This window comes from Nomia melanderi, chromosome 11 (assembly GCF_051020985.1).
Source record: "Nomia melanderi isolate GNS246 chromosome 11, iyNomMela1, whole genome shotgun sequence".
NCBI classification, from domain to species: Eukaryota; Metazoa; Arthropoda; class Insecta; order Hymenoptera; family Halictidae; genus Nomia; species Nomia melanderi.
The window spans coordinates 12,978,223-13,005,588 of record NC_135009.1 but is presented as its reverse complement, the minus strand read 5'-3'; the positions used below and the strand labels follow the sequence as shown (position 1 = coordinate 13,005,588).

Below are 27,366 nucleotides of genomic sequence, written 5' to 3'. Positions count from 1 at the left end.
AGAGTCTAGGAAACTGGGAGATCGAGGAAAGGATTCCTAGAGCAAGAAGCTCGAGAGATCGAGGAAAAGAGTGTAAGAGCTGGAAAATCGGTAGTTCGAGGAGACTCTGAGAGTCTCGAAATGAGGACTCTAAACTGTAAGAGCCTGGAACATCGAGAAATCGAGAAGACATTGGGGATTTTGAAAGTCAGAAGATCAAGGAATCGACTATAAGAGCCAAGAAAACTGGAAAATTGAGAAAATTCTATGAGAGCCAAGAGAATTGGGAAACTGAGAGCAATCCCATGAGAGCAAAGAGAATTGGGAAACTGAGATAGATGCCACGAGAGCCAAGAAAATTGGGAAATTGAGAAAAATCCTATGAAAGCGTAGAACACTGAAAGATCGAGAAGGTGGCTCAAGAGCCAGAAGATCAAGAGATCGAGGAAAACTGTGAGGAAACCGCTCCGAGGGCCTAAAAGATCGAGAAATGGTGCTACCAGAGGTGGGTCGCGGCGCGTTCACCAGACTCACGCGTGCACGCCGTCCACGCATAGGTCAACCGCTCGTAAATCATAAGCAGCCCGTGATAAAATACGACGAGGCGTCGTTTAACGGCCGCTTAATTGCGTGTCAATTAATATCAAGCGGAGAGAACGGCGTTTCGCGCGTTCCTGCGGAACGATTGCGGCGCGCGGGCAGGTACCGCGGGGCGCGGGCTCACCGGAGAACGGTCCCGTCGTTCCGTCGACGAGACGTTCCCCAGCTTTCCGCGGCGGAACGTTGCGCGACGCCGGATCCTGAAAACGGCGGTCTCGTTTCGCAAGGGCCGGCGACCGATTAGCCGATACTTCATTTTTACGAGGCCCAACCGCGCCGGCGAAAAAGGGAAAACCGCATTCTTCGAATCCACGAAATGCGCCGGATCGATTAAAACTAACCGCGCGATATAATAACATCAACACGGTTTTCGCGATTGCGTCGCAACGATTTATGAACGCCCATTAACCCTTCCGTATTACTCAAGTTTTCAATTATCCGAGGCGAGCGCGTTACTACGGACAGCCGAGAGACGCCGCTGCGTTGAACGCGACGCCGAACGTTCCCCGATCAAACCGGCGCCGCGTTTTTGCTCGACTCGCGTGTCGCTCGCGACAAATTGAGCGCGCGCGCGCGCTTGCGGCCGGCTGCCGGCCGCTTTGACTTATCGCCGATACTTTGTTACGGCCGGATCGCGTCGGCGCGCGCGCGCGACCGTGTCCTTATAATTCATCCGGATAATCGAATACTCGATTGTTCGCCGGCCGGCAGCCGATAATTTACAACTCTCCCGGGCGTCGCCGGTAATCACCGGTGCCCGGCGAGCGGCGGAGAGCCGCGCGCCGTTTCGCGCTGGCCAGCGCTGCGTGACCACGCGACACCGAACGCGTTCCCGGCGATCATAATAAACCGATTACTTCGGCCGGGGAAAGAGAGTTCGCCGCGAGAAAGGCGAAAACCGCGGCCATTGTGTCCGTTCCGGGAGTGCCGGCGCGAACGCACGAAAGCGTCGAGAGAGAGAGAACGCGTTTCCGGCCAAAAAGTTCCACGGGAGAATGTCGCGGCGGCGGCGGCGGCGGGACGACAGTGGGGTCGTTTCGCAAGCGGCCAGCCAACGAGCGAACGAGCGAGCGAGAAGAGATAAGCCGAGTCGCGTGCCAATCGCTTCCGCGTTTTGTACCGTTATTAGCTGGCCGCTGGATCGAGACGGGGACCGAGAGAAACGCGGCTGAAAGCGTGCGTTGTACCTAGCGAGCTTTAACCCTTAAACGCTTTCGAGCGCCGATAACATCGCTCTCAATTGTTGGTTACTTCTGGTTTCTTTGCGTGGTTTCTGATGTTAGGCTGTGACTTTATTTAGTGAAAACGGGAATAACCACTGTGGAGACTAGTAGTTTGTGGGATTTTATGCAGTAGTATAGATTCGTCTATAGTAGCTATCTCTTGGGACAGTGTTGTAAACTCGAGACTTGGGAAGTTAACACGATTGTCACTTGATTTCTTTAATGGAGATGATGGAACTCCTTCGTGTTAACACGTTAATCACGAGAATTTAGAGCGTTTCGTATAACGTTAGTTATTGTGTTAGAGGCAAATATTAGAATTAGTTACTAATGATTTCCAGTTCTTAAGTTACACTATTATTTAGTCACTCGTGTTACTCAGCATATTAATTCGACGTCAGTTTTCTTGCAATTGTTTTCAAGTAATTCAACTGCCACTGTCATCGACCTCGGTCAACGTGTCAGACCTCGATGAACGGAGTTTCGAAAGAAAGCATAGGTTCAGCGCAGGTCATCAGCCTGCTCCCTGGCTGCGGCGCGAGCACTGTCCACGGGACTCCTCTCTCCTTTTGACGGGAAGCTGAATTTAGTTGTCTCGCGACACGCCTCGTCCACGCGCTCCCCTGCAACCTGCCCGCGAATTTATTTCTGTCCGCGCGGGGCAAACGATTGGCCAGGAATTCGCCGCGTCCTGTCGCGGAATTCCTTTTTCTTCCTGCTCCCTTCTTCCTCCTCCTCGCGAAAAACAACTTGGGCGCGCACCATTATTCAGCTCCACCTCTCGCTTCCTCGCCGCGCGCTCGCCGGGTAATAGGAATTTATCGGAATAATTGATACCACAGTCGGAGTATTAACAAGTCCCTTTACGAGGTCGTAAAACCGACAAGAAAGATACTGCTCGCTAGTATATCCCGCTATACAGCTGGCGAGCTGGCATTTCGAAAATCGGAAAAACGAGCGGAGCCACGACGGAAAACACGGGAAGACGGTCCGACGTCGGATCGCGGGGAGTTAATGGACCCTGAAACGCGACTGCGCCGGATCGTGTCGCGATTCGACGCGATCGGCTTCGTTTACCTCGAGGAGCTCCTCTTCGAGTATCGTCCACGCCCCCCAACCCCTTGCCCTACAACAACGAATGAGACGCGGTAAGAAATTTGGTCCAAAAACAATAAGCACGAGTCTGACTTCTGGTTCAGCTGTTCTTGATTTCCTTACTTCACTTACGTGTAATTCTTAGTTACGTTCACACGTTTAGGTTATGATTCCCTAAAAGAATTGAAAATTTGTTGAGAATCTTTCGACCTTCTTGTTTATTGTGGCCCGAGCAGTTGGGAATTATCGAGTAGGACAAGGGGTTGATTTAACCCTTAGCACTCCAGATGGTTTTGCAATCTATCAGCAACTGCAACTAGTTTTTATAGTATTCCTAACAAAAATGAAAAATGCATTTCTTAGATCTTTTATCTTCCTTGTTAGTGCAAAATTTGGACGTGTGAAAAATGTAATAATTGTAGGGTAGTTTCTTTAAGATTCATTAAAATATTTAATATTATAACTGGTGCAATATTGGAGCCTACAGAGTTCTAAAGAATCTAAAGAAACTATTGAAACAAATGAAGCTGGAACAAGTCATTGAATCTCTAAATGTAATTTCGTAGCTTATAACTTTCACTAACTGTATCTATAAGGTCAACCCTGCCACTCGAGAGCGAGTGATTGAACGCAACAAAATTATAAAATAATAATAAAATCATAAAATTATAAATCAGTCGCAGATGTTGATACATAGCAAAACAACCTGGAGTGCTAAGGGTTAAACAAGAAATTGATAAATAACACTGTAAACACCCCGAAGTGCATACACCGGTGCTCACGGAATCCTCAAAGGCATCAACCGTCGTAGGGTCAACCGTCTCTATCACTGCACGCTCGCGGCGTTTCGCTCGCTGGCGCGCGTGCTCGCGACCGCGGGCACGCGATATGGAAACAGGCAGATCGCGATCGAGATAGGGGACCGGCGGGCCCCGAGAACGAGCGGGCTCGCGCGCGCGAGCGCAGCCGAGCAGCCGAGCAGCGGCACGTGAAAAATGTCGCGCGAAACAGGACTTTCACTCGGCCGGGGAACGAAAAGAAGTGTCGAAAAAATGCGGGCTCGCGCGCCGAGGAAACTGGGGCGTGTGCGTATAATCGATCAGGAATTATCATTCGCAATCTCCTTGGGATCAACCTTGCTTTCGTTGGTCGCATTCCGGGCCACGGGTAGGCACGGTGTCCTGGTCTACGGCTTATTGCGTCGTTGGTCTAGATAATAATAATTAATGCGCAAGGGGGGGCGACGCGCTTTGTTTATACGCACTCCGGGAACTCGAAATCGTCGGCTCCGAGCGGGAATCCGCTCGACGTCGCGAGCACGATCGTGCGGCGGCTCCGATTGTCCGCGGGACGGCGTTCGCGCGGGATCCGCTCGATTCGGGAGCACCGGCCCGAAGATCAAAGCGCGGAACGGAGCCGGCATATGCTGGAAAATCGCGAGGGACTCGTGACTTCGTAATATCCAGGAGAAAGGACTCCGCGTCCGAGAACCTTGAAGTTTGATGGAAAAGGCAGATTAACCCGCTGACAAATTGATCAACCTACGATATTTTGCGGTGGCACGAAGGAACATAGTTCTGGCTGGTCGCCTACGCGAGTTGGGAAACGGCCTCCGTTCCTTTGCGGCTGCTTTTCTCGCGAAACAAGGGCTGCGGTGCCATCGGGGAGCGGGATACTCCGGTGGTTCTTCATTTTTCTGGCTCGACGTCGTTCCAGAGATCAGTCCAACGAGAAATCAACCGGGGAACCAGAGGACGTTGGGAGGACGAAATTGGATTCAGGAGCTTGATCGACAGTTTACCAGGATTTCCAGCTTACTATCTTGACTACAGACGACGCTCATCGTAGACTTACACAATGTATTCATTGTAGCTCTGGAAACTTGCTTCTCACCGAAACTACTCGCTGATTCTTTCGAGAACAGATCCTTCGATCGTACTATAAAGCAATCGATGTAATTGCGCAAAGGAGATGCAAGAACTCCTCACTCGCGATACAAAAAGCCTCGATTATCGTTCGTTCCAGGCTGAAACCTTTCAGCGGCCGTCGAAGCCCGGGCCCGAGCGACGCCGCCCGCGCAGAAACCATGGAAAACCAAGAAAATCAGCGGGATCGATGACATTTAGCGTGGCATTTGGCCGAGCCGGCTAACTGCGAAATTTCGCTCCTCCCGGGGATCATTCGCGGATCAAAGATCAATCTAGTTTTCCGCGGCACGGTATTCATTAACCGCTGTTAACCGCTCCGTTCCCTTCCCCGAGCGGTCGCAATTAGAAATTCAATCCGCGGCCCCTTTGGCCTCTCGCCGCGCGAACCGGCGGGAGAAAGGACGTCTGCTGTCCGACCGGGGGGGAAAGGTTGTCTCTCTCCGTCCGAAATTGGGATAATCGCCGGGGATGCGACGGACACGACTCGACGCGGCGCGACGCGATTGTTTACAGGCCGTGCACGCCGAAGCGTTCACACGCCGATACGCATTCGCGGGCACCCACACGTGGCCGAGTGCACGCGCACCCCTCCGCCCCGCGGCTCACTGATATTAATAATGGAGCGAGGATATACGCGGTCTGCGCACGGTCACACCGCGCGAAACAAGCCACCGACCCGTTCTACCGGGTGAACGCTTCGTAAGGAGGGGCCCCTCTTTCGCGGGGAACGTCTGGCGTCCCGAACCAAGACTCCCGGTTTCGTCTTCCGAGCCGTTACGAGCAGCCACGTGAAAATTACACTCGCCGGCACGCTCGCGCGGAAGTTTGCGCACAATTCAATAAGCATGCATACGATAACCGAGTAACCTTTGTGCCGGGGTGAACCGGGATCGAGAACTTAATATTCCCTGCAGGCCGGAATCGAAAATCTAATATTCTTCGCCGGCTAGAGCCGAAAATCTAATATTCTTTGTGGCCGGGAGTCGAAAATCCAATATACTTTGCGACCCGAAAATTCGATGTTCCATGCAGATTAGATGGGACATTAGCTTGGAATGATCGGATTTGAGCCAAAACACTGGATTAGTTTTTCTTTACTACATTGGAATTACTCTTATTCTTGTTTTGCAGAGTTCATCAATTCGACGCGTATTCATCGATGAACGCGATGCAAGTTAAACGGGTTGAGACAAGGAAAGTCATCCACGGATCGGCATTTTTAGGCATCGCGTCAGCAACGCGCCTAAGATCTCCGACACAGGGACGCGTGAATCTCGCGTGGCTTTTCTCCCCCGTTTCCTCTTTGTTCCGTCGCTTTCGCGTTAAGCTCCTCCGCTCATTGATGCTCCCGCGATAAACAACCGGTGCACCGACGTCTTTACGCCGGCCGGCGAGACGCAGCGGCGGAAGTAAATAAAGCAGAAATTTATTAATACGAGCGGCCCGAGGGGCGGAGGGGCGCGGCGGAGCAGCAGCTTTAAAACCGCCTAATTGCATCGGGACTTCAAAGGGCCCTGGCGAAGAGGCAGGCACAAGCTGCTGCGCCGCGCCGCGCCGCGCCGAGCTGGTTGCTCGCCGCTGGCACAGCTGAGGTCGCGATACCTCTGTCCCAGGCATTCTAATTAAAAATTACGAGGCGTTTAACGCGAGGCCGCGTAATACGATCGTCGCGCGAACGAGGAGAAACTTCGACGACCTTCGCGTCCGCGGCCAAGATCCCGGCCCGATGATAATTCGCGCCTTTTTCCCGGGGGAACGGCGGTGCCGGCTTTTTTTCGTTTCACCGTGTACGACGACGACGACGGCGACGACGACGACGACGGCAGCGGCGACGGGCGAGTGTGCGTGTCGGCGGAGCCAGCCATTCATGACCGTTCCTCCGGAGGCCCCACCTTTCGACGACCTCGCAGCCGATCGATCCACCTCCGCGACCTCGTCAGGATTTTCTGAAAACGTTGCATCGGCAACCCTACCCGGGCCGCTCTCTTTTCTACCGGTCCCCCAGTTCTGGGGTGTGAACCTTATCACCCTGACACCTGAAATTTTAAGCTGACTCGAGAGCGAAGTGGCGCTCGCACCGATGAACGTCGGAGCACTCGCGAACGGTTTCGGTTTTCATGCAACGCGTTCCAGTCGTTTCGAATGTCACATTGCGTACCGGCTAATTTTCGGAAAATTGAATTGTGATGGGATTTTCAGTGAGGTCAACTTATATGAGTATACATGGAAAAACTCAGGTATATTGTTATGTAATATATTTTGAATAGATAATCGATTCTAATGAAATTTTATATTTATTTCAGTGCTGTAATTAGCGAAGTTGCATAGCTAAGTGCCTTTATATAAAAACGAGATTTCTCGTTACCGGTACGCAACGTGTTAAACGAGAAACTTCGCTGGTTCGGTAATCCGTGTCGGAGACACGTTCGAAATCGTCGGGATTCGAATCTGTTCGTTTTAGGCTCCGTCTTTCGGCTTTCCTCGAGCTAGGTCTAATCCAAGGCTACCTTAGGGTATCCACTTTATTACCCCCGTACCTGGAATTTTAAGCTGGCTCTTTGCGCCGTTGAAAATCGGATCGGGCACTTGCCGATTCGAGTCTCGATTTCAATGGAGTCCCGTGTCAGTGATTTCGAATGGTAATAAGAAACCCCGTCCGCCTCGTACTCGGGCTAACCCGTATTAATAGAATTCCATTCGGAACTATTTGATCGAGTTAGGACCCGTCTATTTTAAGCTTCGCCTTGCTCGGCAGCTCGAGCCTTCTGCGCGCGGTTTTACAATGAAGAGCGACCACCGTTGCGTCGGCCAGCGAGAAACGAAAGTTCAAGGAAGCGGTGTTATCGATGCGTGAAGTGGATCCGTAGCGCTCGCTCGCTCGCGGACGAGTTACGGGCGGGACTGCAACCTGCGCGCAACCAACGCGACAGGTCCCGGTGGGAAAGAAAGAGGACAATCAACGTTCTCCGCGCACCTGGGAATATTTCGTTGAATACCACCGGCGAAATAGACCACGTCACTTTATGCACTCGTAGAAAAACAATACAAGTATCAATCTGAGGAGACTAAACTTACAACAGTCGTTTAGATCACCGTGTTGCCTGCAAGAACCTTCTTGCCAGTTCGTTTTCTAACTGCGAGAAATATGGAAGTATGCTAGCAATACTCTGGACACTCCGAAGTGTCGAACTTCGTTAACCCTTTGCACTCGGAGGCGCCTCTTGGATAATTGATTTAATACGGCAAAATTGTAGAGTTTTTAATACTATTAACCCTTTGCACTCGAAAACTTTCGACTAGAAATATTCAACGTTTTCCGGTAAGATATAGACGACGTTATTTGAAATCAATCGATGAGAAAACATACATAAAGAAACAAAGCCATTTTATTCCAATGTCACATATCGATGCGTTATACAAAGCTTAATATTATATATGACCTTACACTTTTACATCAAATCAAGTGTTGACAGAGTCACCTCTCGAGTGCAAAGGATTAATATGTAATCCCTATGAAAATTGTAACAATAGGTTATTTTCAGTTTCCTCGGATATTTTTGTAGTATTCAAGTGAAGCTATTTTCGAAACCATTTCAAATATTTGACACTTCCGAGATGTCAATAACTGCGAAACGAGGAAACCGGAAGCAGTCGTTTCGACTGGTACGGTAGTTCTAATATTAACCTTTTGCACTCGAAAGGTGACTCTCATTCACCACGTGATTCGATATAATAAACTTAAAAGGTCTTATATAGAATATTAAGCTTTATATGCTGCAACGGTACGTGAAATATCAAAATAAAATAGCTTGGTTCCTTAGTTTACGCGTGTGTTCTCATTAGTTAAATTCAAAGAATGTCGTCCATATTTCATAGGAAAATGCTGAATAATTCTAGTGAAAAGCTTCCGAGTGCAAAGGGTTAAACTTCGTTCAAAGCATCAATATGACATTGAAATAAAATAGCCTTGTTCCTCGATATATCGTCCGTATCCCATTAGCAAACGAGCATTTCGAGTGAAGTATTTCTGGAGTGCAAAGAGTTAACGAAGAAACTCACGGAGATTTCTTCAAATAATTATCATAATCGACAATGTCTTCCTTTATTGTGGTCTAGAGAAAACATTGGACAGTAGAGCAACGCGTCGTCGAATCACGCACTCGTCCACGGACCGTAAATCAATAATCAGGCCGGAACGATCTCGCGGCAATTAATCAACGATAAAACAATCCCGTCGCCGAAGTTCGCAGAAAGTTGCCCGGCATTCTTTTCGCGGATGAACCCGGCGAAGAGCGAGCGGAACTTCAGGCTTGCAACCTTGATGCGCGGTGGTGGTCTTCGAAGCATAAATGCCAATGAATAAAGATCCCCGGCGAACTTTCATAAATATTAAACGAAAGTTTCGAACCCGTCGCTCGCCGCGCCGCGCCGCGCCATCGGCGTCGCGCACATCGAGGATCGAGCCAACAAAGGGTCAAAATTGTACACCGGCCGTGATTCGTTAAAGTTTCACCGTGCGCCCCGCGCGCCCCGAGTATCGGTTCGGCGCACAGTGCGGCGAGACTGCCGTTTTCTGGACAAAACTCCATCACTTTGAAAGTACACGCGATACAAACAAATGCTTCAGACGAAAGTTGTAAAGTATAGAGCGAAGCATACGGTGGTTATATTGCTTTTTCCATTATGGGGATACTGTGAAGTTTCTCCGATGACAATGGGCCCTTTGCGCTTCGATTTCAACGTTGTATAAATGGAGAAACGGAACTGATCTGCGATTTGTGCTTTTGAAATGAAAATCATTTTGTATAGCTACTTGTGCTCTTAACCCTTAGCAATACAGGTTGTTTTGTAATCTATCAGCAACTGCAATTAATTTTTATAGCAGAAAATTTGCTGCAATTAATATTTTATTCTCCTTCTTAGCAGAAAACTTGGATGTGCGGAAAATCGAATAACTTTAGGGTGGTTTCTTTGAGATTCATTAAAATATTTAATATTGTAACTGGTGCGATACTGGAGCCTACAGAGTTCAAAGGGTTAATTATGACAGTGGCCTAAATATTATATAATATTATATAATTTAGTTTGAAATAATGTGACGTGGAGTAACTACTGACAAATTAATTTCTCTCATTTTGACTTAGAACACATAATTATGAGCACACTTGGCACACTGATATCTTTTACAAAGATTACATCATATCAAAAATCAATTTTCAAATAATTACAACTTTCGTTACGTGAATAGTGAAATTTTTATCGTTGCCCACAGGCGGCCGCGCTGTGCGCCGTATCGTACCTACCTCCCGCGCAGGTAGCGCGATCGGGTATCGCAGCCGAGCAATTTCGCAGCCTTCCCCGCCGACGGGAAAGGGTTTACGGTGCCGACCACGGTCGGGATCGACTTATTTCGGGAATATCGGTGTCCCTTCGGCTCTTACCTGCAACAGACCAAACAAAAGACACGTGAGTTCGCGAGGTTTATGAATTTCCGTGTTTCTCACCGTCGATCGGGCCCGCCGGGCCAATAAAACCGAACTAGGGAAGGATTACGCTTTATTGCGGGCAATCGATTGCGCCGGCAGCGTCCCTTTGAGACGAAGATACCGCTAGAATCATTTTCATTGCCGAATAAAATCGCATTGTCAGCGCACTTTCGAATTCTAGATTGAACGACCGGAATCGAGTCGATGGGATTATCATCGTTTCACGGTAGGATTACGTTTGAAATACTCGTCGCTCATTGTTACAGTTGTACATGTAATTCAGCATTTCCTTATTGCGTATCCCTTTAATGGCACTTAACAAGTGTACCCGCCGTAAAAACGATTAGTTTCGCATTATATCGAACCTCTCGCCATAATGGATTTATTGCATCGAAAGTTTTGTAACGCTCCGACGAGGGATTTCATTTAAAAATTCTCTAATGACGCTCGTAACTTAGAACAAGCAGGTGTATTCGTCAAATACCGTAAGAATGTGTACGCAGTATCGGACGTCGACGTGGGTTTCAATAACGCGCGTTTCCTAAGGAACGTTCGTTGATAGCTGTACTCTTTTACCTTCACTTTCGGACTTTTTATCACCCGATTACACGCGCTAGACCGCTGTGCATCGTCCTCGGTGCACGCGCGAGGCGAAGTTTGCTCGGCTTGTGCAACCCGTGGAAACCGTTCGCGATAGAGACGCGATTACGAGCGCGAAGGAAGGAAGCCGTGGCTGCCGCTCGTGAGTCATTTGCCTAGGAGACCGCGTATTTATGGCGGACGCGACAATAAGCCGGAATATGAAAGGTTCCACGAACGCGCGGCGAACACGAACGAAAGGAACGTTCTCCCGCGAACGGATTCTCGTACGGAGACGCACAGGTGACGGTGCACACTGGGTGGCTCGCTGGAAACCGCTCCGACGATTCCGATACGATCGCTGGAAGATCGTCGAATCTATGCAACAAGTTTCTAAATTATCCCGAAAACTCTCGTCGTATTAACACTAAAACTACCGAGCAGTTAAACTGACTTTCGAAGTTTCTCTATAGAAACTCGAAAATTCCATCTATCGAGACTTTCATTGATTTACAATTCAGTTTGTGCATTGTTAAATCTGATAATTTCTCAGAACGTCTGTTCGTTTTAGGGTTAATAAATAATTACATTTTATGTTCCCATGTTATTAAATTCTACCATCGATTCTGATCTATTATCATTTCAAACCTGACAATCTCCTCTTGCCAAAACTTCAGATTCAACGTTACGAAGCGAGAAACTCGAGTACTGATATATTATGTTAACAAGATTTCATTCTCAGCTAGTTTTCAGCAGAGCTAGTTTGTCTTCCGATAGTCCACGATGAACAACGAACAGTTCTCACCGAGTTCCGCGCAATCGAGTCGCTTTTACTCAAACTCGAGGAACACAGAGCCGCGCTGTACTCAGTATAAACCTAATCTCCAGTTACAATTACCGCGAAAGAGCGCAGTTACCCGAAGGACACTTCCTCCTCGATCGCGCCCAATCATAAATTCATTGCGCGGCCCGTTCTCGAGCAGACGGACGAAGCTAAACTAAGCAAACAGCGGATTCCATTGTGATTCAAAGCAGCGCGAAGCTGCTAGGCACAAGCCCGGGAACAGCCGGCGCAGACAGCGGCGAGTCTTAGCGTGTTCTCGAGTAGCAACCGGCGGATCATCCGTCGTCCTTTCACCGGTGCACTCTTTTTTAATTCCCGTACCCCTTTTGTAGTCGCGAAACTTTTGCATTTCAACGAGAGGAAGAAAACGCGCGCGCGAAAGAGGGAGAGAGAGCGCGACGACGGCGAAGGTCCGTGGAAAAACAGGCTTTTTCGAAAGAGAGACGGGACGACGCGAGGGCACCGCACAATGGGGACACGGTAGGCCTGTTCCATTCTTCATTTTGCAATCGCAATTCTGCGACGATAATGCGCAAGCCTCTCTGACCCGTTCCTCGGCCGTCTACGACGCCGGCCGCGACGTCTGCGTTGCATTCGAACCGAGGAGACGAACCTCCAAGAGATCCTAGAGTAACTGTGCCAGCGGAGAATCGAATTTCCTAAAAATCCGTTTCAACGGGAGAATGAAATTGGCTCGAGACAATTCTGGATTACCGATTCCTCTGAATCCCTCGCCTCGCGGCGAAGACAACACGAGGCGAATCTAAATGTCATTCGATTCCTTCGACTCCAAAACAAATATTGCTTATCTATTATCGATTATTCACCTTCGGAGTAGACGCGGACGCAAAACAAGTAGCGAATCCTTTGTTTTTTCTGATCAATCATTAACACGGTGACCGACACCGTATCAACGGTGACCGGAGCGTTCGAATTGCTAGGAAACAATTATAAGAAAATCGACATGAAGTTCAAATGTTTAGTAACGTAACCTAATAATATATCTTAACTATGATACCTAACCATTAACATTCGAGTGTCTTTCCAAAAACTCGAAAAACGTACGCTTTCGTTTCAGAAACTGAACGACGCTCTCCTATTTTCACATTAAAAGAAATTCTAAATACTGCGACTATTCTTCCATTCCTAAGCAGGTTATGACAATAAAAATAGATAACTGCAAGGAAGACGAATAAACTTTGATTCTACGAACTGATAGACTGCCATGTTTTGGCAATATACAAATATTGCCAGTCGAACGGTTAACACGTTAAGCGCCATGTCAGTCATTGGAGACTTTCGCTTCTGAATGACTAAAAACAATCGTAACATACAAGACATCGATGTGAAACAAAAATGTTTACCAACGGAACTAAGTTGACAATACTATAACGCAAACATTGTATAAACAATTAATAATTGCTCCCATTTTCCTTTGCCACAAAATACAAACTCTAGGAAACGCTTAAAATTTTCTTAACGTGTTAACGACAAAGCCAATTCTCGGAGAAAGAAACCTCAGCGAAGCCTCTTTTTATCGATTTCGCTTGACGCGTCCGGAACGTCGATCGACGCGAGGAATGCCGCTCTATGCAAATATCGGAGGTTCCGCGCGATCGGCGAACGCGGTAGCCGTCCCGGCGGGAGAAGCGCATCCGAGAAGGTCGGAGCACGGCGAGACGACGGCGCGGCGACACACCGGTGCGCATAAATACGCTCGTAGGCCGGACCAGTTGGTGTCTAGACGCGGGGAGGCCCGTGGTCTAGAAACAAACACCTCTGAAAGTTATTCCGGACGATCCCGTAAAGGTTAAGGCCTCGTGGGTTCGATAGCCCGAGAGCCGCCGCGTCCGTCCGTCCGTTCGCGAGACGTCGCCGAATTTGCGCTCGAGGTGCCGCCTCTCCGCTTCCTCCTCCGCGGCGAGTTTCTCGCCGAGTGAAGGGAGCGATTGTAAACACGCGCCGGTCACCCGGCGTCGTAACGCGTTTCTAAAATTAAAGAGCCGCCGATTCGCGCGCTCGGACGTGACCCGTTCCCCCATTGGCCGGATCGGTTCACTTCGCTTTTTGAATTTCGCTCGACGAGTGTCGGTACGGGGTGAGATCGCTGTTCGGGGTGACCTGATCTCATTAGCCAGTTAACCCCTTGCCGTAGAAGATTTCTAGACTAATTTAATAACAATCGATGTTATTCATCACTGACGGATCGAAGCAAACTGTTTTGCTGTTATCATTGTATTATCTTCGAATAAAATTTCCAGTTGAAGTAGAATGGACAATTTTGCATTTGTTCCAATTGTCGATAGTAAAATGGTACATGAGCTTAGTGAAGTAAATAGTTCTGTGCCACGTGTACCACCTATGGTACACGCGGATTTTTGTAAGAAAATATTTTTAATGGATAGTCACGGATAGTGGTATACAAAGCAGTGAACACATAAGGAAACAACGTCAAATTACAAAAGAATCATGGAATACCTGAATATAATTATTATTTTACTTGAAAAATCAATACTATAATTTCCGTAAACAATAAAATAATTTCCGTGGCACGGAACTGTTAACTGTTGAAATTTAGTTGGAAAAACCTCTCCTGCGCGCTATAAAATAAAAAATTGGAGCGTGTACTCGTCGAACACAGGACGAATGCGCGTAGAGTATATTTTAACCAATTGCACTCGAAAAATTTGTCACTAGAAACATTCAATTTATTTTTATGAAATATAAATGACATTTTTTAAAACTAACTTAACGAGGAATCTATTCACTGAATAACGGTGCGTTAATGGTAAAACTAGTGCGGGGCAAAATGATAGTTTCCTGATTTCTCCATTTCGCAATTATTGAGACAACAGTTGTATCTCTGAATTATTAAAGAAATGGATTTAGCAATATGCGAACAGAACTGGAAATAATTGAAGTCTCGATGGGTGTACTCTTGAAGTTTGCATAGAGGAATATCAATACCATTTAACCGATCCGTAGTTTTAGCGTTGAAATAGCCCGATGTTTTCTACTTTCTCGATCTTCACTGAATTTCGTATTGGAACCTGTTAATAAATATTCTCTTTATATACGTATTGTATTTTTCATCTCGTATCAATAATATTTACGATGCAATAGTTCTCTTCGAGAAAGTGGCATTGACATTCCGTCCGATATCGTCATCTTGGCTTTCCGAAGATTAGTCATTCTACAGAAATGGAATCCACGAATTGCCATCAGCCCGAAGAGAGGTCATTAATGACGAAATTATACCGATCGGCAAATATTAATAAACATACTCAGGGTATATTACTTTATTTCTACTAGAAAACGGTCAGACCTTTCTAATACTCCTTATATTTACCTTAATAGCTCGCAACGAACCCATTAAGGTAAATACAGGGAGTATTGCAATTATATTTCTATATTTCATGTGTAGGGAATGAAATTAATCCTACAGGTATTATCATTGAACGTTGTACGATACGGTATCACGTTTAGAAGCTAAATGTTTTCGTTTCGAAGATTTGCTGGATAGAATAAAATACTACAATCGAAAAGATCGTCGCTGGAACAAACGCAGGTAGCGAACGTGTTAAATGTATTTCGAACGGCGTCACGACAATAGCCGACCACTGTGGACTAAATGAACATCTGTTTGTACCGCTATACCTCCCATGATTTTATTGTCTTACCTGACTTAGGGTCAAGGAACGGGGTACACCGGTGGGGCAGTGGCGCGGGGGGCTCGACAAGTTCACGCGTGCTTGATTTCCAATTGTTTGACGGCGTTACATTGGAAAACCTTGATAATTAAACAGTTTATTCTATTTATTCTACCTGAACTCGTTATTTACTCACTCCTGCAGATATTCAATATTACAAACGCAAAATTGCTACATATTATACATATTTCTTAAGAAATAAATAATAAGTAATACTAATAAACGTTCGAACGGCAAAGTTATTCTATAAGACAACAATGGAAACAAAATAGTTTAAATATTGAATTAATTAAAATTCCTTTAAACTCGTTCTATCGAAGATTCCAAAATCGATCTGGTCGGGAATTTTTCGACGCAACTGTTTACCACGAAATGACAAAAAAATTTTCTTGGTTAGACTTATCGAATGCAGTCCTTTTTAAGACTAGGTTTACGGAACACGTCAAATTGACGCATATTGGATGTTAGAAATATTATTTTGTAAACGTTTACCCCGATTTTGATTGATGCGATCACACTAACATGTGCCCCAATTACCTACTATCGAATCTCCAGTTTCCACAATCTAAATAAACGAGCATCGATTCTTTTAGGAATAATAGAATGAAGTGTACAATAAATGCCCGTAAATCTAGTGTTAACCACTTGCGCTGCGAAGACGTGCCACGCACGTCGAGACGTTTATATCCGAAAATTCTTAATGATGTCTTTCACACGTTAACACTTTGACTGCCACGTAACCATTTATCAAAACTCCCATGCACTCGAAACAGTTTTCTCCATTAACCAGAAACTAAGAAATCAAGATTCTTAATAACTGCTCCACTATCTTTCTTATGTCTCATATATCCAACAAAATTCGGTTCGTTCGATAACGAAAGAAATTAATGTCCTTTCTGTAAAATATGTCACCCGAATTCGGGTGACGTGGCAGTCAAAGTGTTAATAATCTTGTTGCATTACGCCTATTAGATTAACAAACAAAATAAGTGTACATATCAGCGTAGAATAGGTAAAAACAATATTCATCGCAGACTTTGCCAAATTTCTGAATTCACTTCCAGCGCAAGTGGTTAAGGACAAGTTTCCTCGAGATTTCCGTCGTTCCCGTGGAAACGCTCAAGGATCCTCAAGTCCCCTCGACTTGGGAGAAGGTATCTACCGTCCTGTACACGCTGAGTTCGTTAGGTAACACGCTCGACTATGAATTTCTTAATCCTTCTGCGAACTGTCGCGCGAACCGGTGAACGTTTCCTCTGTCCCGTTGATTCGAACGGTGATTTTAGTGAACCATTGGCCAACGATCGACAGTGCTCGCCGATAATTATAATAATCAAACCTTTGACTGCTACGTCATTTAAACTTTTTTCGAGACAATCTTTCGTGTACTTACAAAAGAATTTTCTCTGTCCTACATGGAACGAATAAAATCATAGAAGGAAGTCTGACAGTCAATTCTGGTTTGTTATTATTTTGCACAATGCCATCGTTCCAAAACTTCTGCCAGACTAACCCTAATTATCTAAGGCTAATTATCAGAAAATTAAATTGTGCGGATTTCCAGTGAGATCCACTTATATCACTATCTATAAAAAAGCTCAGGTATCGTATTGTTATGTGATATATTTTAAATGGACAATTAGTTCTAATCAAATTTAATATTTCCTTAAATGCTGTGGTAATTATCAAAGTTACATAGCTAAGAATCTTTATATAAAAACGAGATTTCTCGTTACAGTATTCAAGTGAAGCTATTTATTTTCAATCAATCAATCAGCAACTGCAACTAATTTTTATAGTATTCCCAGCGAAAATAGAAATGCTACAATATTTCTTCAATCTTTTACTTTCCTTGTTAGTACAAAATTTGGATGCGTGGAAAATCGAATAATTTCAGGGTGATTCTTTAAGATTCATTAAAATATTCAATATTAGAACTGGTGCAATATTGGAGCCTACAGAGTTCAAAGGGTTAAGGTATCAATAATTCCGAAAGAAAACAATCGAAACCAGTCATTTCGATTGTTACGGTAGTTCCGGCGTTAGAGACCGCCTCGACGAACGCGGTCGATACAGAGATTTAGGAACAGCCTCGATTCGGAGCCGTCTCTCTGCGGGTTTCGAGCCGCCAGGCAAACTAGCTCTCCTGGGTCCCGTGCAACACGCGAGACCGAGCCGGACGAAATAACGATTTGTTAGCGCCGATCTAACGCTGGTTTCCTATCCTTAATGGTCCGTGACGGTGGCCGTTACAAGCAGGTCAGATATACCTTCGCACGTTCCGCGCGTGGGCACGCTTCGGCTGCCGTGAAATTTTCAGCCGGCTCGGCGTATATGTTTATACCGGCCGCGGCGAACAACTGAAAGGTTGCTCTGGAAAGTGACGGAGGCGAGGCGATCGCTTCCAGCTGTGCATCCGCGATCGAGCGCCGATTCATCGGTCTAAGGACGTTCGACAGCCTTGCCTCGGCCGATCGCAGACTACCGTTGTCGCGAGCTCTCAGCGCGTCGCCGTTGAATTCAAATATCCGAGACGATTGTCTGAATCATCTGGCATCGAGCAACGAACGTGATTAATCGACCCTTCGCGTTCCGAAGCTTTTTAGATAAATCGACGGTTAAGTCGACTTTCTATTTCTATTCTTTAGATATTAAAAGATTCACTTGTCTTCTAAGTCAGACAGCTCTACAGCTTCCGAACAAGTTGTATAATTCTAGAAGCCATTAATTTTCTTAATGATTCCCTTCTGCACTTAATATTGGCTTCCGAGGGACTCAGACATCGATGGTATCTTTTACAAAGAGACGAAGGGACTAAAGAAGTCAATATAGAACATGCACCAAACACAGTACAATTCAATAACGACCATCGAGCGTCGACATTTCCACATTTTCGACAGAAGACCGCCGAACGAGGGGGTTAAAAGGGAATCTAGCACGAAGAACGAAACGAAGGAACGAGAGGTGGCATCGCAAATGGAACAGAGTCAACAGATGGATCCCAGTTCCCCGTCCAAGGTTAATCCTAGCAGCAACCGCGATCACTTTCACGTCGATTAGCAAACACGTACTTGAAGACTCGAGAACGTCATGTGTCAAGGGATCGTCATCGAGCTACCGATCGTGGGAGCAAAAGTTCAGGGACTCGGGCTACCCCGCGCCTCCCCCGCGCCCCGGTGTGTTCTCTACTTTCCCAACGGCTAACGAAGGGAGGAGAGAGAGAGGTGGGAACAGGTCGGTTTCGTCTGTTAATTCGATTATTAATTCCCGGTACGTATCACGAATGCGGCGCTCCGCGTTCCCGAACCGGACGAATTAGTAGGCTCGGCGCGGTCGCGCGCGATTTGCATGCGAGCACGCGGCCGGCGCGGCCGCCACCCCGGTTTATCGTGGAAGGTTTACAAGCGTTTACAAACGCGCGAGACGTGCTCCCGGTGTCCTTGTGTCGTTAACACGATTAGAAGTTGCCCAACGGCAACGGCGTGTGAGCGTGCCTATATTATCCGGCGACGCCAAGTAAGTCTGCGCGCGCGCTCTTGCAAAATCAGCCAGTCCACCTCCGTAAAAAGCGCGATTCCGCGCGAAAACGCGCTCTCCTCGCGGCAGGATCGAGCGCACCCGCCCGTGGTCGCGGCCTTCGGGGGGAGATCGAGACGGCGATCGGTCGATCTTGGTCATCGAGCACCGGTGAACTCGCTGCTACGCGATATTAACCCTTTGCGGACGAAGAATGTTTGAATATACTTCGGCAGATGAAGCTAAATGATGCATCAGTCGCTCAAGCGATTAGAAAAGAAACTATGTACCGATCTCCTGCTGTTCAAGTAACTGAATCATTTGTTTGCAATCTTCCAAATCCATTTCATCTCGCCGAAATGTCGACATTCGTCCGCAAAGGGTTGACCTTCTGATCGTGGGAGAGTCTTTGATTTTACAAAATCGCGAGTTTTATTATGCAGATGCTTTCTACGAATTAGATAGAAATTAATGGGACAGATGATAATTAACAATAGCCTGATCGAAGAATTAAGAGAGGTTAGAACTCAAGCGAGAATATTTTACAAGATATTTAGAATGATCTTCAATTGAACTGATATTCTCCAGGATATTCTCCATGATCTTCAATTGAACTGATTCAGTTAATTCGGTTAAAAACTTTGTTTTGTAGAAACGAGAACCGTATTTGATGAATTGCAAATAATCTCAACTGAAGACTTACTAAGCAACAAAAAAGATAAACAGAATAAAAGGCAATATATTGCTAAGAGAAAAGTTGAGATCTCCGAATTCGGTTGGCTAAGTGTTAAGATAGTATAAAAGAATTTTCCTCGAGATGCACCCTAGATTCACAAATCGCTGCGTTAATCGAGTCCACGGATTATTCCAGTAGAACGATGTTTAACATTCATTTCCTCGAATTATCAATTCCATTTTCCGCAGCGGCGTTCTCGCGGTGTTGTCACTGGACTTTCGGAATGTCGGAAACAGAGGCGCGCCGAATAGACTCGGAAATTGGAATGAACGCGCATCAGGATACAACCGCGTCGGTTTACCCGTTCTCTTTGTTCGGCGATATTTTGGAAACTCGCGCGAATTTCCACGGTAATTCCGCGAATGTTCCGCGGAGGGAGAAGTTTCCGCGAGCGGTTACGCGAGCTGGAAGCGTCGCGAGGACGTTCGCGACGTCAGTTTTCGCGGCGCTCGAATTCGGCCGAGCTGTTTCGGGCCTTTTGTAATCTGCCGGGAAGTTGATTTACGCACGCGGAAGGATGCGCGCCGCGAGAAGCCTTGAATTTTCGCCGATAAACAACGCGCGATTGCGCGACCGACGGTTCCGGGAGCCGAGCCAGATTCTGCACGGCGCGTTGCTCAATTTTACGAGAACCCGGAGGACGCAACGCGACTCGCGGCGCAGTCATCGGTTCGGAACGGGAATTCGGCTCGTCCCTTTGTTCCGAGTCTGGAGGCTTCTCGATCGACTCAGCTCGCGATTTTCCTCATTTAACCGTTCCCCTCGACCTTCCTCGCCCTCTGAACTGTGACTCACAGAAGCCCTCCGCTAGAAGCGGACTCGAGCTTGCATTCTCGAAATCCGAGATTCCGTAACTTACGGACTCTAATTCTTCGAATCGGAGATTCTGCAACGTTTGAAAATTCTAGACAATCGGAACGCTTTTAATGAGAATCACGGTTTGAGAAACAGAGTGAAAAGGCTTGAGCGAGTCTATTTATAGAGCCGCGAGAACTGCAACGCGTAGAAACGAGCTTTCCAAAGCGTTCGATCGAAACGCATGAAACATTTAGTAATTGATTAATCTTCGAATCTTCGTAAAAGTAAATTACACGACAAATATCTCATCGGTCCAATGAACGCTCTCTTATCTCTCGGCGCGGCCTCGATGCAGACGTATCTCGGCTCCGTTCGATCGGCGCGTCGATTCGGAATTTCCGCGGCAACCACCGATTTAGAATAGCACGGTAACTGATAAATTTAGCGCCGCTCGGATAATCGTGGGCGGCCGCAACGTTGCCCGGAACGTTCGCCAGAAACCAGAAGAACAATAAAGCCCGACCCCGCAGCGTCGGCCGCGTTCTCGCAGGCAGGCAGGCAGGCAGGCACAGCCCGGCCTAGAATTTCCAACGCGTTTCCACTGAATTTTCCCGTTCTCCGCGGGTTTTCTGCCTCGGCCGGCTCGATCGGTATTTATAACGGTCCTTGGTCGCGGGACACAATCGTTCCCGCGCCGCAATCGTCAACCTTTGTCGCCGCCGATCCGAGAGAGAGACCGGCGCGGCCGGCCGCGGTGGAAACGATCGGATCGGATCGGATCGGCCCTCCCCGATCACCTGTGCGCGCCTTATTGATTCCCAACGCCTTTCGAACGGCTTGTGACATTGGTCGATTGGCCTTTCCTAAATACCAAGCCGCCAACCATGTCACGTCGCATACCCAACCGACCAGTCGTCGATCGGCGTACACGCATTCTGTTTACCGTGAACGAGCGTTTCGTGGGCGGCCAACCGTAGGATCCCCGGCCGTTTCGTGTCCCGCGCCCCGCGCGCCCTCGAGAATCGGAGCTGTTCCCTCCGTCGAGCGAATCGAACGCGGCGGAACAGAAGGATCGCCGCGACAGCCGAAGATCACGCGACCGGCGCGGCGGACCGTTTTCCGGGCGGAATGTTTCACGCGAGATTAAACCACGCTCGATTCGTTCCGCCGCGGCGATATGGGTCGCGAGTAAGAGGCGGCGATCGCCTTAATTTGTCATTAACGGAGCCCGAGAGGAGAGAAAAAAAAAAATAGGCGCGACACGACGGAGGGAAAGAGAGCGGAGAGTCTGGGGCACGTTCGATTCGTTGCGAGCCGAGCGCGTCCTTGCACCGTGGCTCATTCATTGGCTGGTGCACTTGCAACGCGCTCGCGACACCGCGCGCCGCGCTCGGTAATGAGTCAATGCTATAAATATTCTCACGCTTTTCCGACCACTTTTCTGCCGCCTCGAAAGTGTCTCTCGAGCGAAGTCTCCCGAGGCCGACGCGAGAGATCGATCTCGGAACCCGAGACCCGGAAGGGCCGAGCGCTGCTCCGACGGAACGCTCGATCCGCGATAGGTTCGATTATTTGCTAATGGAATCTGCTTCGATCAGAGAAAGGTGTCAGCTCGCGTCTAGATTAATGAAAGAACCTCTAGCATTAATCAGCGTCTTACTAAAACGCTGTTACATTTGCCATCTAAATAAGACGAGCCACTAGTCCACTCTTGACAAACTGAATCACAAATGTCCCCTTGTTAAATTCGAAGATGTCCATTAGACCTGCCAGAATTCCCCAGGATTCAGAGCTCCCGAGAGTCGTCCTACTCTCACTGACTTTCGGCTGTAATCCGTGACTGCCTATCAACGTGACACTCGACCCCGAGGACATTTCTTCCGGCAGGACACACAGCTTACGCTGGAAAGCCAGGCCCGCAAGAATGTACCCCATTGTTCTAGGCTGTACACGGCGAGATATCTCCGGTCGCAGCGAGTGAAAGCTGGCCAGCGTAACTGACCCCGGCCACTCGTGACCCAGCCGAGTTATTATCGTTAATTAGCGGCGAAGCCGGCCGGCTCTTCGGAAACCGCCTCGAACGAAGGATGAGCGCCGGCCTCGTCGCGGAAGGGACACGCTCGAGCGACGGAGGAGACGGTTAACCGCGTTTCCCATGAAGCCTCAACCCTATCCCCGAAAGCTCGCACCCCGTGAACGCGAGCGGCGACCGGCGTGGAACGGTTCGGACGGTTTTTCGGCGGAACCGGTCGAACCGGTTCCCGACCGGTTAGACGCGACCGTAGGAAAGCCCCCCCCCCCCCCCCGGGCCGCCACGTAAACGCGTTACCCCCCTGGAACGGCAAAAGGCAACTTTTGTTTCGACGAGGTCGCGTCTATCCGACGAACCGGCCCGGCGACCGGGAACTGTCCGCGCGGTGCGCATCAGCCGCGCACAGGTAGCAGCTTTCCTCGCTTGCGAACGGTTCACCGACCCTTTCCCGTGCGCGTCGTTCCCGTTTAACCGGGGATGACGTAAATAATTGGCGCAGAGCTGAGTGGAAACGCGATACTGGGAACGGACAGGTTCCTCGGAGAATTTCGGGCATGGATTCGCTTAACGGCGCGCTTCTTGGAAGCCTATTGTGAGACTTCTCGGTGCAGGTGATCGATCGACGGGCCATTAGCTGGTTTTCGTGTTTGCGGCCCTTGTCTCTTAACCCAGTAACGCTCGACAGTCTTTAACTTCGGAGTGTTTACGATCTTTTGAAACGTCGGTGATATTTTGTGCAATCGAGGTAAGAGGAATAGGTGCGTCGATGAATAGAGGTTTTGTTGGAATGATGTTGGGTATCGGTATTTTTACGCGATGGAATAACGGGGATCACTTGAGTGAATTAACGAGTTGATTGGCGAGTGAATTTTGTTCTATTGTCTATTCATTCTGTAGCGAAGATAGATTATACAAGAACTGTTGACGGTTTTGTAGTTTTTCTAATTATATCTCGAGCTGAATTCGCCGTTTTTAGTAAATCGCGAAAGATTTACTAAAAACTGGCTTCTACCATCGTGGAAACACGAGGATTTCCTTTATCCCCAGGACACCACTGGAATTCAGTTAAAACTAACATTACAATTCCGCGCGGAGTGCCGTACACGTCGAGAGGTCCGACGTTTCGGTCGAAAAATCACGGAGGCGAGCGGAAAAAGGGGAAAACGAGAGACACGATCGCCGGGAGCTCGGGAACGGAGCAATTCGACAGCCCTCGAAGGCTGGGAAATCTACAAACGGGGTTGATGAGTTTCCCAGCGACTTTCGACGCCTGAACTCGTCGTCCGATATTACGATAACCACTTCGCGGGAAGCCGGAACGAATCGAGGGTCCGCGGCCGACGACGGGAAGTTTCAGCGGCCGCGTAGGAAATCGTTCGCCGTCGAACGTGACGCGGGGAACGGAGGAAAAAATGTATACGTTCGAGGCGAGCAGGGTGGCGCGAGGCTGAAACGAAACTCAATTTCAGAGGTACAGCGCAGAATGGAATTCCCGGGGTAACAACCGACGGCGAGAGCGACCTCGACGAGCGCGGCGGTGTGTCAATCGATTTTATAACGAAGTCGTCGTTATCGTTTAGCGCCGATGCTGAGGACAACTGAGAAACAATAGATATAGGCTAAGTTTTCTCGTGGTTCGTCGTAAGGTTTTCGCTAGGCGTCTCTCTGATAGTGAACTATCTTAAGTTGCTTCGACAAGCATTCGCAGCAAATGGATACTGCGTTGACAGCGGCTACCATTGGAAAGAGGATAAACTAGTTAATAAGCTGAAGTCAATAGACTAAGATTCCTAATGATTTTTCATGAGGTTCAAGCTAGATGTCCTGATAGAACTATCGCCAATTGCCGTGGAAAGCATTTTTCGCAAATGATACTGCGTTGACAGCGGCCATTGGAGTGAGGATAAGAGGATAAACTGGTTAATAACTTGAACAGACTAAGTTTTCTAATGATTTGTCGCTGCGTTTAAGCTAGATGTCCTGATAGAACTGTCGCCAATTGCCGTGGAAAGGATTTTTCGCAAATGAATACTGCGTTGACAGGAGCCATTGGAACGAGAGGATGACAGGATAAAGTGGTTAATAAGTTGAAATCAATTGCGTGACTGTGGACGGACATTTCGTAATGGGATTCGACAATTCGCTCTCTCCTCTTATTGGGACTGTCTCTTCTTCTCGTGTCATTCCGTTCGCAACTGCTGAAAAGGAGTTATTCACTGAGCGTGGCACGAACATCGGAACGTTTTCGCGAAAAAAGAGCGGAACGAGAGATGAAAGCCGCGCCTGTGGAACAAGGGCAAGGACATAACGTGCAACGAAGTTTCGGTAAAGCAGATTTCGCTTCGCGGCGATATTCCGGGCCCTCGTCCAACGATATTAGGCTCGCCGTGGGTGGGGACCGTAGATCCGCGGCGTCACCTTAGGCAAACTGGGACACACCGTAGAAATTACCGAGTCGCTTCTCGTGTCGCGCGTGGGTGCCGGAAACAATTTCCCGGCCGCTGCCTTTGGACACGTGCCAGCGGTATCCTTTTTCCCTTCGCGGCGATCGGAACGGCGCGCGAGTCGCTTCTCGTTTCGCAAGCCGCTGGCCACTCGATGATCACTCTTCCCTCGATTAGAAGGAGAGCTCGACGAAAGAGAGGCGAGAAGATAGAGGGAATGCGAACAAGGTCGCCGATTTTCATCCCCGTGACGTCGCGGCCTCATTATCGTATTATTCCACTCCATATTGCTCTTCGGGTTTAATAACGGCTCCGGCACCCTTGTACCGTGCTACGCGCGGCGCGCTCGATACGCCGGCGACAAAGATTAATTAATCCGAGCCGCGGCGTCGGGGGAGGTCGCTCTGCATCGCGCCGGCGTTTCCGAGCCGATGCGCTTTTTCATCGAACCACCGGCTCTACGGGTCTAGGAAATTCGAAAAATCCGAGGAAGGAATCGAGGTTATTGCGGACAGACGAGAGAAGTCTCGTCGAGAGTTTGCACGATCGAAAAAATTGTGGAAACTTTCAAATTTTCGAACTCTGGAGTATTCGAATGTTCGAATGTTTAAGTTTTCTAATGCGAAACGTCCAGACATTCGAATATTCGAGCTATCGAACTTTAAAACTTTCGAAACTGTGAATTTTCGAATTTTCGAACTCTCGAATGTTCAGATATTAACATTCTCAAGTATTCGAGCATTTGAATGTTCAAGCATTCGGATATTCAAATGTTCAAATGTTCAAACATCCAGACATTCATATATTCGAACTATCAAACTTTCAAAACTGTAAATTCTCGAATCTTCGAACTCTCGAATATTCAAGTAAAATATTTCCATGTATCCAAGTATTCGAACGTTAAAACATTCAGATATTCAAACGTTCAAATGTTCAAACATCCAGACATTCATATATTCCAACTACCAAACTTTCAAAACTGTAAATTCACAAATCTTCGAACCCTGAAATATTCAAACCAAATATTTCCATGTGTCCAAGCATTTGAATGTTTAAACATTCAGACATTCAAACGTTCAAACGTACAAACACCCGAACTACCAAACTTCCAAAACTGTAAATTCTCAAATTTTCAAACTCTCACCCAGCTCTCACCTAACATTTCCACGTCTCCGAAACTCAACAAAATTCCATTCGCTTATCGCCCATCGTCCCCGCAGACGCACCGTCGAATATTGAAAAAAATGCTCACGCGTCGAAAAACACGGCGAAACTCTTTATTTCGCTCGCATCCTTTTCCAGAAGCTCGGAGATTTCGCGGGACGCGAAGCGAGCGTAGTCGAGGCGCGTTTCGCTTTCGAGCCACGCACCGCGTGTCGCGCGGCTTCGACAAATCTTCGGTTTATTTAATGCATTATTAATGGGACGTGCACCGTACTCGTTGCCGGCATTTGCATCGGTCGTCGCCGCGGGAGGCGAGCCTCGGCTCGCTCGCGTGTCTTACATAACGGCGGCGCGGGAACACCTTTAAGGGAATTTCCCTTAAAGGGGCTCGGCCGAGGCGACGCTCGTGAAAGGGTCGCGGGAAACGGGGAACGCCGCTATTAAAGGGACAGCTTGACCGTCGCCACTGCTGACCGAGGGTCTCTCTTTGTCGGTTATTGACCGTCATCCCGACGGAGGGCTGTCCCTCGAACTTTCAACCGTCCTTGGATTGTCTCCGCGTTTCCGAACCTAATTTCAGCTTGATTCCCGTATAAACCTTTGTCTCGCACCCTTCCCTTCGCCAATGGGTTTAATGATCCTCGCAGAGACTTCGACCTGCTCGTTAATGCATCACGCAAAGTGGTTTTTATAACTGCACACGATACACGCGGCAAACATAGGTTACTCAGGAGTTGATCAGGGTAAGTAATAAGGGTTAACACTAAAACTACAGGTTAAAATGACGTACCCCTGATTTCTTCATTATTGTTAACATTAGGTTTACGGGCATTTATTGTACACTTCATTCTATTATTCCTAAAATTGATGCTCGTTTATTTAGATTATGGAAACTGGAAATTTGATAGTAGGTAATTGGGGTAAACATTTACAAAATCATATTTCTAAAATCCAATATGCGTCCATCTGGCGCGTTCCGTAAACCTAGTGTTAAGAAGATAATAGATGTCTATGAGAAATGATTAAAGTTAATTTAGCTATAGGCGAACTGAATTGTAAATCAACTGCAGTCTCTAAATTTCTATAGAGGAGTCTCAAAGTCAATTTAACTGATAGCTAGGTTCAGTATCAATCGTCATCGTTTGCACTCGGAAGTGTTTCGTTAGAAATATCCTGTAGGTGAAATATAGAATACATTATTTGATTATTTATCAATATTTCGATGCATTAGG

At 47.6% G+C, this 27,366-nt stretch overlaps 1 protein-coding gene and 1 long non-coding RNA gene across 3 annotated transcripts in view; both read right to left on the bottom strand.

Moving 5' to 3' along the window:
- Nucleotides 1-27,366, bottom strand: part of LOC116430708 (protein gustavus) — a 146,100-nt gene that overhangs the window by 77,758 nt on the left and 40,976 nt on the right. The window lies entirely within an intron of this gene.
- The window catches only part of LOC143175107 (uncharacterized), a 43,073-nt gene continuing 25,856 nt past the window's right edge, over nt 10,150-27,366 (bottom strand). The window contains exon 3 of the long non-coding RNA XR_012999748.1: nt 10,150-10,266. This is a non-coding gene — a long non-coding RNA (uncharacterized LOC143175107). The remainder of the gene's footprint in view (nt 10,267-27,366) is intronic.